We start from the raw sequence: 11,821 nt of genomic DNA on the forward strand, positions 1-11,821 counted from the left end.
AATTTTGGGATAAAGTGTTCTAGATATATTTTTGCATTATGCAATTAACGACCTACACGGTACTTTTTGTTTGGCACAAGAGGAGCAACATGGTCTAGTAACTCATGGAGTTTGGTTTAGCCATTGTGGAGCACGGATAACGAGGGTCCCTCTCACTCATGTCGCAGAGTGTTTACAATTACCTCCGCATATGTGCATCTTGTACTTGTTGGATGTAATTTTTTCAACCATCCTTACCTGAGACACATTCCTTATGTGAAGAATATGGGTCTCTGAGACTAACACTGGCACCCACTATTTCAATTATGTGTCATGACAAAATTGCTAGGTGCTGGTCAAATCCGTTTACTAGACCATCGTAATCACATTGTATCAGGAATGATTTCACTGGCCAAAAATTGTGGATACCTAGTAAGACTTTTTAAGGTTATAAGTATTGTTAAACAACTTGAACGGATGCTTGTTTATATACATAGCAAAGGTATGTTCAGTTAATGAACTAGTTCATTTGGTACCTAGATGTGATGGATTTTCACATTCTATTACCATTTGAAATATGCTGACACAATTTTCATGTAAAAAGTATTTAGGTTTTATCTCGTGAGCCATGAGCACAACATAAGCCATACACATTTGCAAGTACAGTTATGAATATGTAGGTTTGAATCTGTTTTTCTCTAAATGCATGTATACTAGGTGTTATGGGCCCCAGTGTTTAGCAAAGGCTAATTTGGGGCGGCATGCACATTCGTGACATTAGTAGCTTCTACAACATTTCTCACTCTATGTGCACTATCTCTATGAGATTAATTGTAGATCTATTAATCACCAATAGAGGTCATGGCTCGATTTGGGTGCTTGTAGACCAGCTCACTAAAGTTAACCAAGATAGTTGTTCTTAACATTGTTGATTAATCAACACTATTGCAAAGAATTGTGATCCCTCTTTACCAGTCATTTTGGCAGACTGTCTGTAAACGGTGGGGAAACACATATCATTATTGTTAGTCATCTAGAGAGGATAGGCATATTACAAATGTTAATATTGTGCTAAAGGATATGCTAAGCACAGACATTAGCACCAAGCAATCCAATCAAAAAATTTATTTCTCTAGTTGGAGTTTGCTTACCATGAGGCAAAGCATTTTGTGAGGCTAAGTTTAGTCTCTTCATGTTTACAGCAAGCCCTCAACCTCGATCAATAGTTATGGTGGGGTTGTTTATTGATGAAGATTAATTACAAGTCAAGGACCTATACTTTGCTGATGAGTTATGCTAGGCAGTATAGGTCTCAACCTCGACTAGTAGTTTAGTCTCTTCATGTTTACAACAGGCTCTCAACCTCAATCAGTAGTTATGGTGGGGTTGTTTATTGATGAAGATTGATAACAAGTCAAGGACCTATACTTTGCTGATGAGTTATGTCAGCCAGTTACTTTCATGAAAAGTGAAAAGAGGTACTCTTTTGGGTACATCTTAATGGTGATAACTCGTTTAGCATGCTCAATTGAGCTATAAATGGAGTCTATACGCTATGTGGTTACACAAGATGATTGCAAAGGGACAACAATGTGGAAAATCAAGATGCTCTTCTTGATTTCATTGAGCCTCCTACTGAACCGTGCTCTGATCAAAAGAATAGTTGGATCCATAAAGGATGCCACTGCTAAAAAATTAGTGTACTTTATGACTCTATCACCACTTTTGTTTTCGAGGACGAAAACACTTCTTCAAGGGGGGAGTAATTTAATGCCAAGGGCAAACTAGGGGGTCACGGACCCAGACCAAGGGCCAACCGCTAGGTGTGGACAGGAATTCAAAATTTGGATGGCCAATGGCCTATATAACGAGTGGTAGGGTGGAGAAATTACATAAAATCTAGGGAGATATTCATATGCTTTTGAGGAGGAAAAAGGAGGGAATGTCACGTGGAGGAGAGAGAGCGAAGGAAAAGAAAATGTTCCTCTTTACACGCATCAAACAAGTCTAGAGATATTTCTTTGTCACAGGTGTGCAGGCTTGGCGGGCACTCAGTGTTTTTCTCTCTGTCTCTTTCTCTCGTGCGGGTGTGCAGGCCCCGTAAGGGAGTGATTCTCACAGCTGTGGATGTGCACAGGCATGCATACAAATGTAGACATCGTAGGCAGTGAGGTAGCTCTCTCTTGTGCTATTTCTCGTGTGGCACATACAAGAATATTGGAGGCAAGGAGTGAGATATCATACTAGAAAAGTGGACGCATGCATTGAGAGACCACTTTGTATTGTTGCTTCGAGTGTGGGTGTACCACTTGAGAGACTGTGCAAGGTGGGGTTCTTGGGTCAAGCAAAGGTTCGCGAGCAAAGGTACGTCAATCTGCAAACAAAGGGATGAGGGTGGGGGGGGGGGGGGGGGGGGGGGATGGCATCAAACTACTTCTTTTCCTTTGGAATTCATAGATTCACATTGAATCTGTGAGATGAATTAATTGGTTTGTAAATTTGAACTGAATATGTATGTGTGCCAAACGTCATTAACTAGTATCGTACAAGATACCTCACTTTGGGATAAAAAGTATAAAGCAATTGGAAAGAAATGGGGGGGGGGGGGGGGGGGGGGGTTAGGAATTCTTTTGGTTAGGTACAATTAAATTCCATGAAGTAGATAATCTCTCTCTCTCTCTCTCTCTCTCTCTCTCTCTCTCTCTCTCTCTCTCTCTCTCTCTCTCTCTCTCTCTCTCTCTCTTCCACTTCACAATGTGAAGATATTACATAAGTGCTACTGAGCAACACACAAGAAGCAAATTGCTTCTCGGATGGAGAGAGAGAGAGAGAGAGATTATACTTTTTCTTAGCCTTTAAATAGTCTTGCATCTTGTTCACACACGATGATGGCAACCCAAGTTGGGTTGACCCAACAATCACCCCCTTCAGCCAAACTTGGCATACAATACAAGGGGAATTATCTCACCCCCGAAAAGCATGTTGTATGCTTAGGCTAGGATCACTTGATTCTTCATGTGGTTCCTACCGCATTCATCGCTTGGTTCAATTGGATACAGCTAGCACTCTTGTCTAGGTTCATGTGATACATCAGGGAGGTTTTCTATTGGATTCATCACCCCGATTCATTTGGATACATCTAGCAAACTCAGGCATCATATCATAATCATCGAGAAGGTCTTACCTCTGACGTCATTCATCTTCGCCGGGGCAATGTCTAGTCCCATTACACACACACACAAAAAAAAGATTTGCTGATCTGAGTATCATTCAAGAAATACAAATATATATGAAGGGTTCGTTGCTTGCATGTCTCTCATCATATATTTAATGTGTTCAATCATCAATAGATGAGTTTTATACATGCCATCATATCTCTTAAATAAAAGATTATGTTTAATAAAAAAAGGAGATGACATCGTCAAAGATGACATCGTCACCAACGAGGGCGAGGATGGAAATGTTGTGTCGGGCAAGGGCTCAAGCTAGTTGTTGCGGAAGCAGGTGAACGACGAGCAGAAACATGATGGTGCCGAGAAGAACCAAGAGATGTGGCAACATGAGTCAAAGATCTGTTCTACAAAAGGGTTTTTTTCTCTACATGACCACCCACCAAGAGCTACAGGTAGTGCTCGATGTTGTGAGAGCTTTCATTGCTAGCCATTTCCTTGCACCCCCATATGTTGTAGGAAAAACTTCCCAATACTCACTTGGTGTTTTGGTCGGTGGCCAGTTGAGCATGAAGCTCTTGGCTGCCTTTTGCTTGCCCTCCCTGCTAGGCACTCTTCTCAACTGCGCCCCCTTAGGCTTCCTCTTGTGCCAACCCTTCATCGGTCAAGTTTTCGGACATAGCCGATAGAGCTCCCGGTCAGGATCACTCACCAAACGCTACTACCCAACTATTGTAGATCCCAGGTCCACAATTTCCTTATGACCCCTTCACGACCTCTTCTATGCTGCAATGCTTCGGCCTTGAGTGTCCTTTGCTCTGAGACAACTTGCTGAGCAACGCACATGAAGCGAATTGCTTCTCGAATGGACATGGCGAGCAAACAAGCAAAAGAGAGAGAGAGAGAGAGAGAGAGAGAGAGAGTACATTACTTTTTCTTGGCCTTTATATAGGCTTGCATCTTGTTCACAGATGATGATGGTAACCCAATTTGGGCTGATCCAACAATTGTTTTCATTAAGTATTAAGTACCATTTCATTACAAATTTGATTTAATTTAAATGGAATTTAAAAATCATAGAATTTTGCTAATATTGAATGCTCTTTCATTTCTTGTGAGGCCTCTTGTGTGTGCGCTTGACGTTGGCAGGGGGGGAGAGAGAGAGAGAGAGAGAGAGAGAGAGAGAGAGAGAGAGAGAGAGAGAGAGAGAGAGAGAGAGAGAGAGAGAGAGATATCATTTGATTTAGGGTATGCTTGAGCTCAGCTAGAGTGCATGGTAAGTTCGCCTGCACTGCATAGCATTCAGACATGGCAGAGTCCGTACAGAGCTCTGTTGGGGGGGAGGGGGGGGTGTTAGTGGAGCCTTGAGCCATGACAATCTACGTAGGACCATGCAATTTATTTTAAGACTATTATTATGCACTCATGGTGAAAATGTTGTCTCGTTCACTTCACATTGTGAAGATATTACATAATTGTTGTCATTAAGCACTAAGCACCATTTCATTCCAAATTTGATTTGATTTATATGGAATTTAGAATTCATAGAATTTCGCTAAGATTGAATGCTCTTTCATTTCTTGTGAGACCTCTTGTGTGTGTGCTTGCACGTTGAGAGAGAGAGAGAGAGAGAGAGAGAGAGAGAGAGAGAGAGAGAGAGAGAGAGAGATCATTTGATACACACACACACACACACACACACACATCGTTTGATTAGAAATATATTTTAAATTTGCACATTTGATATTTTGAAATATCATTCTTCAAGCTAGTTTGATATTTAAGCATATTATTGTTATACTTCACATTTAAGGGGGAACATTTTTTGGCGAGCATTTTTCGGCGAGCTCTTTTTTGGAATCCAGCAAGCAGATTCCAAAGAGATTATTTTCCTCTCTCTCTCTCTCTCTCTCTCTCTCTCTCTCTCTCTCTCTCTCTCTCTGATTTTTCCCTTGGTAAACACACCTCGATCAAACATCATCGTCACCATCCCTTTTGCTCCTTCTCTCTCTCTCTCTCTCTCTCTCTCTCTCTCTCTCTCTCTCTCTCTCTCTCTCTCTCTCTCTCTCTCAGATAGATCTTCAAGGTCTCTTGGGATAGTTTCCTAGACATTAAAATTCTCTTCTTCTTCTTCTTCCTCCTCTCTCTCTCTCTCTCTCTCTCTCTCTCTCTCTCTCTCTCTCTCTCTCTCTCTCTCTCTCTCTCTCTCTCTCTGATTTTTTTCTTGGCAACCACACCTCAATCAAACATTGTCGCCACCATCGTTTTTTGCTCCTTTTTTCTCTCTCCTGATTCTTTGTCGATCTCGGTCTCTCTCTCTCATAGATTTTTCCAAGCGGACTTGATTTAATATTCATTACTTTCTTATTGATGTGACACCTCAACAACCTCATATCTTCTCTCTCTCTCTCTCTCTCTCTCTCTCTCTCTCTCTCTCTCTCTCTCTCTCTCTCTCTCTCTCTCTATGTCACACGCAAGGAGAAGTATACACCTAAATCAATTTACATCAAGATTAATGCTAAAAAAAAGAGAGGGAAACAATTTATAAACCAAGATAATCCAAAACATCTTTGTCAAAGGTCCATTATCTGCTCAATCCATATCAACTTCGCCATCTTCAATACATGGCGGAAAACGTGTCACAAAATTGTACAATCATGGGGCTTTACTCTAAGTTGGATATATGTGTTCATGGCTAAGAGCATTGTATACATCTACTTTGCTTAGCACGGTTGATGTATGACATGTTTTCATTTTGGATCAGTCCAAGAACTCTCAACAAAATGAAGTACAAGTGCTTGCAAGCCAAATAAGATTTTTTCTTGACCTCCCTGTCGGTGAAATCGGGGCATGTGCAGTAGGGCTCATCCTTCATGTGCACGTCATACACCCCCACATGCGTGATGCTCAAACTTGAAGACTTCATGTGCTTTGTCTACAATGCATTTCTCTTCAGTCGCCTTATCCTTTAAACAAAGAGCCAAACCAATTTTCTTAGCTGCCTCCTCTTAAATGGAAGTCCAAAATTTGACTCTTATGCCATTTCTTTGTATTGAATCACTACTACCTCCTTTTGTTGAAGTGAAAGAGGAATCACCTCCACCCCTAGGAGGAGTTTGCATTGTTGTTTCACTCTCTTGATCTTTCCCAACTGTCTCTACTTGAAATCCTCCTTCAAGCAATATCTCAACTTCTTCATCGGTGAGATTTGTTCCTAGATCAATCGACCAAATTGTTGGAGGAGGAGTTGGCCTTGATTCCATGTTATGATCCACCACACAGCAATGAATAGCATGTTTGGGATAGAACCAAAACCACTCTCTGAGTAGCCCATTTGGATGTTTTCTATACCCCTCAAAGGATGGTGCACGAGTCCCTTTAATACATGCCACTATATTTTGTCCACATCTTTTTCCACCGCGGGGGGTGCCATTACATGTTACATGACTGCCAAGAGGGGTTCTTCTGATTGCCCACATAGCTTCATTGACCTTCCGTTCCAAAACAAAAAACTTCATCTTTTCTTTGGAATTCTCACTCCCATCCATTGCCCCTGAATCTTCCATGAAAATGATCTTCCTTGGCCTTTCGTGTGTTGTGCGATCACGTGTTTTTGCATTGTACTATGGTCTATGTGTCGATTCATTATCAACATCAATCACAATCGATGGCCCTCGCTTTTGCCGAACAATTTCTTTGTCTCCTTCAAGCAGGTGCAAGCCTTATACATGGGTGTTCCTAATGTAGCCTCATTTACTACTCTTATCACTTGTGTTGGACTAGAGGAAACTAGTTCCTTGAGTCTCTCCAGTGAAGGACCCTTTCCAATATGTTTACCTTGAGAGTAGGAAACTACCTTCTTGCTTTGTAGTACTGCATTCGCCATATCTAAAATACATGAGTCATACAATGATTTTTTATTTATTTTTTACACTTCGCCTGCAAGCCAACTCTCATGCTTACTCTCAACCAAGTTGTTTCCTGGAGTGTTTGCCCCATCAACACTTCTCTCTAATGTTGTCATGATGCTCCTCCAATGTGCAATATGCACCTCCCACCAAGTCAACCAAGAGTCCATTGCAGAGATGTGTTTATCCATGCAATTTCCATTGCACCACCATTGTTGAAGGAGACGAGACTCCGTTGAAGCTGCCTCTTTAAAGGGGGCTAAACACCACTTATCGCACATGTCTTTGTGAGTTTGTTGAGATGAAGAGACAATGTACTTTGTTGTGTGTGTCACCATGCTTTGTTTTCAATGAAAAAGGCAAGATCACTCTCTCGATGTTGTAGAACATTGTCTTTCCCACCATTGAACACATGCGAACTGCATTCCAGTTGGCTTGAGCTTTGTCGGTCATGAATCCGTGGAAATTCGCTTTCTCACATTCATGCCCCTCCATAACTTCATTTATGCATTGTCAGAAAATAATTTGTGCTTCCATGCCTTCCTCTTTCATCTCACAAGTTGCAATAGTAAGGAGATCTTGCATGTTCTAATGTAAGACATTCATATTATTATACATATTGTTGGTTGTTTCTAAGTTATGCCAAACTTGAGAAATATGTTCCTAAAACACAAAACCTTGGATCGTAAACGTGGCATGCCATGGTCACCCAATCCGCCACTCAGTGAGCGTGATCAAATTGCACCCAAGCGTGCAAAAGATCTCTAGGTCCACTTTGTCGCATTTAATTAACCAAATCCAATCCAGATGTAGGACCAAATGTACACATCTTGGACACAAAGCACCGCTCCCCTTCCGCTCCTTGCTTAAGAAACCTACTTCTGTGAAAAAAAATCATACGTGCAATCCCTTTTTTAGCCACAACAAGGAGTTGACACTGAAGCTCTCCTTTGTTGGCCCATTTCTTGTTGCTACCACGGACCTTCGAAACCTATATTATAGAGTTACTTTGAAATAATATGCACAAACAAGAGAAACAAGTAATCATCCTCATCAATTGTCTTCTACTTAAAGCCCCATTGCTTCAGCAACTTTAGAAATTCTTGCTCACCAAGTACATGGCTAGATTCCCCTCTTGCATAGAAGTTGTTGTCACAATTTCCCTTGCCACACACATTTGTACCTTTCGTGCGCCTGCATGTCTATTCACACTAAGAACTCGTGCAACCATTTCTTTGGTTTTATTAGTGAGCCCTTTTGACATAGTTGATGAGTTCCTTGGTGTACCATTTATTTGCTCATGCTTTCATCCCTTGACATGACATAATATATGAAGCAATCACATGTATGCAAACAAATGGGTGGTTGATCGCAATAGTGGCAAGTAAGCTTGCCTCCAAGTTCGTCGAGTTCGGGCCTCCTCGGTGATGAGTGCCAAGTGGTTTGCTTGGCAAGCCACAACTACTATGCCATCCGGTAGTAAAAACTCTGCACCTAGGGTGACACACTGGCAACGAGCTTGGTAGAGAATACATTCCATCGGGGTATTCCACCAATGTTGGCTTCAAGTTTGCAATGTGTGGGAAGGTCTACCCACACAAGTCGCACCCCTCCAAGTCACTGATAAGGCTCCATTTTGTCAGAGTGTGAGAGAGACCCAATCAAATGTTGGATCACTCGAAGGCTCTTTCAATACATAATACCATGCAAAAGAAGATTGATTGAGTGCTTATCAAGTTAAAAGTTGAAATTAGATGCCAAAGTGTCATAAACTTGATTAGAACTATTTTTTGGATCCATGAGTGCCTTCCCTAGATGGTATAGATCGACGAGTACTATGAGATGTATTCGGACTACTCCAACACTTATAATTTATGCCATTTCTATGTCAAATTGAGCCGAAATTGTGTCACACATAAATTTAATCAAATGTTAAGTACCACTATTTTTATTAAAAAAACATGGATTTGTGGTCGCGTTTCTTACCTAGTGAAAAGGAAGCAAGTGATTTGAGTGCCCGAACCAAAATTGGGTGGTTGTCCTCGCTTTTCCCAATAGCAATGGATATGGTTCACTCGAGACCCGAAGATCTCAAAGCCTGGGATTGACTAAATCTCCGTGAAGTGGCACTCGGAGTCATCCTGCTCAATGCTCGCTCCTTTCACTCTGAAACTCCTCCAAGAACTCCAAAAAATTGTTGATGACTGGTCGTCCTCTTTTCTTACCTAGTCTAGGTTTGCTCACTACAGTTTTTGGGCTTTGACATCCCTTGGTCGTGCTAGGGGAAATGGCATCGGTGGGAGGCTGATCTATGGTGACACTTCGACTTTTGCCCTTTCCCCTAACCTTCTTGTGAAATGATGCAAGTCCAAAAAAGAAAAGTGAGGACGCTCTAGCAAACCAAATACATTAGTTAAACAAGAAAAATAAGTAATCATTGTATTCTTCAGCTTCGTCTTTGAGAAACTCGCCATCCACATAGTCCAAAAACCATGGACAACCTCTCCACATTTTCTTACCATGGAGCTTCTCTATCCAATCTTTGGGATAGACCTTCCTCTCCTCTCTCTCAGACTCTACCCATACTGGGATACTCGAGGTATGGAATGCAAGACCTATCTTAAGGGTTCCAACCACCATCAACAAATAACATTAGGAATAATTCCATCATTCAAAACACACGATTTTAATCTTCCATCTTAATAAAATTGTATAGTTCAATACCTGTATAGCAAGAAAAATGCAGTTGCTCCTCTATGCTATGTGTGGCTCATATGGCTAGCTTCCCTCGCACAAAAGCCTTGCCAAAGTGCTTTTGTCAAAAAGCTTGCATTGCCGTGCCAAGAGACATGCCACAATCACGTGCGACGTGTGCATGTAGCTTCTTGAATGTGGAGTTCTTGGCCTCCATCTTCTTTGCTAAGCTCAATACACCCCTGCACTCTAAGTATTAGTAATGTGGCAATACTAGATAAGACCCTGTACTCTATTGTTACTACACTCACCTTTCAAGCTGCCACCAATGTACGTACATTCTCGACCATTGGGAGAATGGCTTCTCTTGTGTCAGAATAGATGCAGCCACCAATGACACATCACCCTTGGCCAATATATCAACTAGGCGATATTTTCTATAATTTACCATTGGATAACATTTTTAAATATATTAAGGATAACAAACAGTTCTTTCAAAAATTGATAGGACTTACTCTACAAGACTAATGCGTGCATGTGCAACCTCCAAGACTCTGAAGGGGATCATTTTGTAACCCTTCTCTCCATAACCCACAAAAAAGAAATGTATTTTTTTGAAAAAAAATATGTCATTCTCAGGATTGGCTATGACCGCTATCTCTAGTCCCTTGTGCACAAAAAAGTTCTCGGTCTCTTTTACAACCAATTCATACTTGCCTTGTAATCATCTTCGTGCATGTGGTACTCTCTACTCCCCTTGGCTGACAAATTTTGTGTTTTTAGTCGATACATTGCATCAAACTCTTCATGCAATACAAATTTCCAAAACAAAGTGATCTTCAAGATAAAACCCATGTACTTACCTACTGCATGTTTATTATAAATTTTGAATTACCTTCCATAGTAGTTGCGATAACAAAGACATAGGTAGTCTAAGCCATTTTGAACGGCTCATTTCCGTCCCACGAAGTGCCCTCTCAACTTTTGACCTATCTTCTTCATTGAATTTGTCCACAATAAGGACTGTGGGTCAGCAAGCGCTAATTTTTGCATCATTATAAATATGTCGTGGACAGTTGTGTGAGGCACATGGACTTGTGTCACCCTATTTTTTAATGTAAAATTATACTAACAATTAATAACTCGAGTGCACCAATAGAAGTGTGAAGAAACTTACTTGTTGATCATGCCGAGCACCAACAAAATTTTGCCATCTCCGCAGAGTCGCACTTCACACTTGTACAAATACCTTTGGTGTAGAGAATTCATCCAGTTGCTCCTGCAATGCCCAATCTTTCCACGCATGGAGCTGATGGTTGTCGTCCCATACAATGAACATTTTCTCTTCCATGTGAGAGAGCTCTAGAATGTCTCTGATTTGGTCATCAAATGTAGCTGACATCACTAACTCTCTCTCTCAAAAGTGCCACACCTATTGAATGGTATAGGATCTTGTTCAAGAAAAGCTTTGTACACAATGAAATGAGCCATCGTGGGCTAGTAACCTCTTTTGTCTATAGAGGTCGTTAGTTTTTTCACACAATCATCATTCGTTCTAATGGCCAGATTGGCCAAAAGACGACAAGTAGGGATGTGTGGCAATAGGTAATTGTATGGCACAAGCTCGCTATCTTCGCACCATTTTTCTCTGGATGGTGTCATACACATACACTATGATAGATGACTTTACAGATCCAGTAAGTTCTCAACTTTTTTCCACAAATTTCATGGTTGGTAGATATTGATGTGTTTTTGTTTTAAACAGGAATCATATTGTAGGTCAAGACATTGCTGCTGGCCATGTTCACACGTACAATTAAAGGGATTTCAGTGATTCCATTATATGATCGTTGGGAAAGCAGGAGATGTGGCAACAGACAACAACGGGTTCGGGTTTGATAGTGACATGATCCGAGAGCCACTACTATGGACCTGCCATGGATGCTAGATACACGCGGAGCATCATTTTGGCCTGAAGTGGAGAAGAGCAAGTTCTTTGCTCGGTAAGTCAAGGAGGACACTTCTATGCTCAGTTTTTGTCATTGTTATGTCTGCTAATGTTCGTGCTAT

General features: G+C 41.2%; 1 pseudogene; it reads left to right on the forward strand.

Moving 5' to 3' along the window:
- The window catches only part of LOC147440787 (uncharacterized), a 133,322-nt pseudogene extending 121,751 nt beyond the window's left edge, over positions 1–11,571 (forward strand).
- Positions 11,572–11,821: the final 250 nt, after the last annotated feature.

This window comes from Adiantum capillus-veneris, chromosome 15 (genome assembly GCF_014529385.1).
Source record: "Adiantum capillus-veneris isolate H3 chromosome 15, ASM1452938v2, whole genome shotgun sequence".
In the NCBI taxonomy this organism is placed as follows: domain Eukaryota; kingdom Viridiplantae; phylum Streptophyta; class Polypodiopsida; order Polypodiales; family Pteridaceae; genus Adiantum; species Adiantum capillus-veneris.